This window comes from Silene latifolia, chromosome 2 (genome assembly GCF_048544455.1).
Source record: "Silene latifolia isolate original U9 population chromosome 2, ASM4854445v1, whole genome shotgun sequence".
Taxonomy (NCBI): domain Eukaryota; kingdom Viridiplantae; phylum Streptophyta; class Magnoliopsida; order Caryophyllales; family Caryophyllaceae; genus Silene; species Silene latifolia.
The window spans coordinates 107,605,335-107,610,869 of NC_133527.1; positions in this window are offsets into that span (position 1 = coordinate 107,605,335).

Consider the following 5,535-nt stretch of genomic DNA (forward strand, 5'->3'; position numbering starts at 1 on the left):
TAACCATGAAAACAAAGTTCATAACTCGAGTCTTGACCGTATTGACATGCCTTATACTTATTAGATTTGACACAATTATGTTGGTAAACTACTGAAATTATGAATAGAGCTTCTAAGGCCAGGAACATCAATAAACTAGTCTCATTGACAATTAGGCTTGAGTGTGGTTTCTCCTTGTGGAATATGGAATATCAAACTGCATAAGTGTGACATTGATTTCTTGATACTATTATTACTTTCATTTGACTAAGTATATGTGGATAGGCAGTTCTTACCATTCAAATAAGCCTTACAATTATCCTTTTTGTTAGCCCGTTTAAACCCTTGTAGCCAATTTTAAATTACATCCTATAAGCTACAATCCAAGAATTTCCCTACCTTTTCGGGACAGTCGCAGTTGCTTGTTTATCATGTTTATTTTGCTATTATGGTTGGGTTGGGACTTATTGTTGTCATGTGGGTATAGCAAGATTATTATTATTTAGCAATTGTGTTATATCCTTGTGATGGAAAAAGAAAAAAAATATGAAGCAAAAGAAAAAAAAAGAAAAAAATCGAAAATAAAAGATTTGAGAAAATAAAAGAAAATTGATTGCTTCATTTGGTTTTGTCAAGGATCGAAAAGATGGTCGTTAGCATCTAATACATATTTAGAGAGTACTTCATTCGCTGATGAATCATAATTATATACATATTTATGCGTCCTCTTAATTACCTTTGATACGGTTTTCGTGCTAATTTATATTAATTACATGCCTTTTATGTTAGAACGTTGATACTTCCGCTTTTTTATGTTTAATGCAGGAACGATGCATTTGAGGAACAAAGGAATAAAATGGGCATCGCGGAGTAGGCATGAAGGAATACACGAAGCATGGCACGAGAATCTATAAGAATGAAGGAAGAGAAGTTAAGAAGAAAACACAAAGAAATGAACTGAAAAGGGTTGACTCGTCGATCAACTGAGCATAGGCTCAATCGAGGAAGTGGTGACTCGATCGAGTAGCCCTTGGCTCGATCAGGAACCAAGTGTTTCCATAGTTTCCGCAATTTTCCATAAGTCGGTTATGTTTTATTATAAATACCCAAAGTCATACCCTAATTTATTTACGCTTTATTTTCCGTAGGTTTAGTAGAACTTCTCTAAAAACTATCTTAGAATACTTTAGATTAGTTTACATTAATTTAGCATTTGGATCTATTGCCTTTAATTACGGTATTGTTCTAATCTTTTTTAATAATTACTCAATCATTATTGTTCATCTTATTATGTTTTTAATTATGTCTTCTTATATTGTTATTGTTATTATTGTTATTAGCATGAGTAACTAATCTTTTTACCTAGGGAAAAAGGGGATCTAGGTTGTTAGAAGGAGATTAAACTAATGAATTGATAGTTAATATTGCTTATTTGTTGTTGTTCATGTTATTGTTCTTCATCTAGTAAATTAATTACTGGCCATGGTTAATTGACTAGTATAGCGAATTGAGACATTCACCGACTGGGCTAGAATAATTATAGGTTACGATAACTGAATAGAGATAATTTAATGATAACGATTGCATGTTAAATTAGATCTAAAGAAATATTGAATCGATCGATCATATAACCTTAAACAACATAATTAGCTCTATCAATGAACTAAATCACACCCCGTATGACTACCTAATGAACCCGATTCCCTAGACTCTTTAATATTATTGTTATTCATCTTTTATTACACTTGCTATTAATTGTTAAAAAACAAACAATCAAAACCCCCAAAATTGGTTACTTAACAGACTTAAATATTAACAAACTAGAATAATTACCTCGCCTATCTGTGGATTCGCTCCTTCTTACCACTAGCTTCTAGTTAGTAGTAATTTAGGTTTATTTTGATTAAGGTGATATGACTTTAGCCTTGTCAAATTTGGTGCCGTTGCCGGGTTGGCATCAATTGTTCTGTTTGTTTCTGTTTATTTTTGTCTTTTGTCTCAGGGAGCATCATTTCCCTGAGACAGATTTATCTTTTCTTGTTGTTTTCGTGTATGTCCAGGTCTCACAGGTTAGAGATTATACCTTTTGATCCCGAGCCAAAAAAGACTTTTCGGTACAAACGAAGATTTCAAAGAGAAGTAAGTCAGGTGGAAGACTTGAGTACACTTGACTACGAGCGGTATACTTTTGCAGAAGATTCATCCCTAGAAGAGGATACACTTGTTTCTACAGCTGTGATTTCTACAACACCAAAGATGCCGACCTTGGCAAGTCACTCCGTACCCAAGGTTGCATCTATTCCTAAGGGCTTCAAGGTCCCTACCACTGATAAAGGGACTTTTGAGATCAAGCCTTCTTACATAAGCTTAGTAGAGAGGAATTTATTTGGAGGAAAAGCAGGAGAGGACCCCGCAAAGCATATGGAGAAATTTGTTACTTATTGTTGTTCTATTCCTTTAACAGCTGGGGTGACTCAAGATCAGGTGAAACAAACTCTCTTCCCTTTCTCTTTGAGAGATGATGCAGCTGAGTAGTTATGGGACTTAGATATGGAGACCGATGCAATTACCAATTGGACTTCTCTAGCTCTTGCATTCTACAAGAGGTATTTTCCACCCCAGAAAACTAATGCATTGAGAAGTCAGATTACAAGTTTTAAGCAAGGTCCTACTGAGGATTTTAATGAAGCTTGTATTCGTTTCAAACGATTAGTGCGGTCCGTCCCTCTCCATGGTTTTGAAATTTGGTTCCTTTGCAATCAATTTTGAAATGGGTTGTATGATGATCATAGAGCCTTGCTTGACTCAGCCTCTAATGGGAGATTCCAAGATAACACTAATGACGGTAATTCTTGGAAGTTGATTGATCAGATAGCTACTCACACAGCTGAGTATGGTAATCCCAGAGGAAGTAAGAGAGGAAGTGGTTCAGATAGTATGGTCACGGAACAGTTGGAGACCATACTTGCTCAAATAGCAGAATTAAAGACTACTCAGTCTTTGGGTAAGCAGGAGACGGTTTACATGTTTCAACAAGAAGTGTCCTGCGAGAGATGTGGGATAGACGGCCACACTACGGCCAAGTGTATGAGTACCATTAAGCAAGTTCATGCCTTCCAATCTTTTAAGCAAGGTACTCCTTATTCTAACTTCTTCCCTGAAAGGATTCAGAATGCTTATGCTCAAGCCCCGCTGCCAAATACTTATGTTATTCCTCCAAATCGTGGTAACCAACCACAAGGAAGCTTTGCTCGGTAAAATCAAGGAGGTTTCCAACAAATTCAACCCTCCTCAAGCTCTTAATAATGAGATGGCCGAGTTGAGAGCTCTCTTGCATCAAACTTTGTCAATGCAACAAAAGCAAACGGCTCAGATCTCCGAACTCATTGCTCACAATAAGATGTTGGATACTCAAGTTGCTCAAATGGCGGCTCAAAATCCTTCAAAACAGTCCGGTCTTCCTCCTCAAGGTAAACAAGCTCATGAGCAAGTTAGTTCTATTTCCTTAAGGAGCGGTACTTTTTATCAAGGTCCGGACATGCCCATTAATGATGATGAAGTTCCCTACATGCATCCTAAGTGTAATACCCCGTATTTTATATTGTTTATTGAGTCGGGTAATTGTCTGGTCGTATTGATATCGTAGGATCGAGTTATTTGTAAGCTTGTCAAGACGGGTTTAACTGAATGAGATCACGTTAACTAATTCTTTTACCAACCACGCGGACCCATAACATTTACCCACTTACCCAATCACGTTTACCCATGACCCATTTACCATCTAACCTAAAATTTAACCTAATTCTACCCTAACATTACAAACCCTACTCCCTCACCCGCCTACCTCTTTTCATCGGTGCATTTCTCAACCTTCACGCAAATCGAGAGAGGGAGAGTGATTGTGGGTGTTGACGGCGCAGCAGGGAAGATCTAGGGGTGGTTGTCGACGTCCGGTGGCAACCCTGGTGGCGGCTGTGGCGGCAGGAAAGGTAAGAGCACAACCCTTCTCCTCTTTCTGTCGAGTTATTGGCTGTTGTTTCGTGTGTTATAGGGGCGTTTATGGTGGTTGTTGAAGGGGTATAGGAGTAGAGTGGTGTGAGACGAGTGACTTGGTGGTTGTTGGGGTGGTCTTAGGGGTGGTATTGGCAGGGAGAGGCGGCAGCGACAAGGGGGTAGCAAACGGGTTTAAGATGCGGGTTTCGGGTGAGTTAAAGGGTTAGGATTTGGGTGGCGCCACCGTGGACTCGGGGGAGGTCGAAACGGCGGCGCTATGTCGTCTGGATTCGTGGGCTGACGGCGAGCAGGTCAGTGGGGGGGTTGGCAGGGAATAGGTGTTGGTTGCGGTGGTGGTAAGGAGAGAACAGGTGGCGGTTGGTGAGGCACGGCGTTGAACCAGGCCAAAAGACGGCCATGGTTTGACTCGCCGGTGGGAGTCGACCCCAGTGGGGGTGGTCGTTGGTGGCTGGGTCAGTGTGGGGGATTGGGCTGGCGGTTGACACGGCCTTGTGGTGGCGCGTGGGAGCGTGGGAACGCGTGTGAAGGGATGGTGGTTGATGACGGGTTATTCGAATTGTTTTGAAACGGGTTTTCATAGCTTAATCGTTATAATTCGTTAATTTATCGTATTCTTAATTAATTAATTTAATTCTCGAGTCTTCTAAATAATTTATTTAATTTAATTCCCGAGTTATTTAAATAATTAAAGACGGGTTTTGAGTCGGGTTGTTAAAAGAGAAAAGTTACTATAACGGGGAAGTTTCCATTTTAAGAAATTCTATTTTTAGTAACTTCTATTTTGGGAACGGGAATAGTTAAGTGATTGTTTATCATTTAATTATCTTTCAGAGGGAGCATTGTTGTGGAATATTACTGGACACCCGACTATTTGATTGCGGTATTGAGGTAGGGAAATACACTTGACTTCTTATCGTGTTATTAAATTGTGTAGACTTGTTTGTGTTTCATATGACCAAGTTGTGAACGTGACTTGATTCGTGGTTGTTGATTACGCTATGATATGGTTGACTGAATTGTTCGTGTTGAGTGTGTTATCACGACATTTGGTAGCTGGCATGATTTCATTCATTGTTATACATTTGTATTGCATTGTTTACTGTTGAGCATTCATATGCATTGGAGATGGAGGATGTTGAGGTGATATGGTGTGGTGATGATGAGGTTGTGATAAGGCCCAGGCGGGTTCTGCAGGACTTGCCCTGGTGTCCTCAGCTGCGAGCTGGCAGATCGGCTACGGTCGATATATATAGTCTACCGGGGATCGGTATGGCTGGGTTGTCCGGGTTATGAGTTATGAGATATGAGTTATGATATATGAGTTGAGGTGGAGATGGAGGTGACGGAGGAGCATGCATATCATCTTTTTGTTGTTTCATTGTTTTCCCTACTCAACCTCGTGGTTGACCACCCGTGTATTCGTGAACACCGTGATGACCTAAATATTGGCGAGCGGACTTGACGAGGTTAAGAGATAGAACGGGAGCTGGATGGGCGTGAGACACTGGATCAGACGACTTAGTAGCTAGATCATCATCTAGA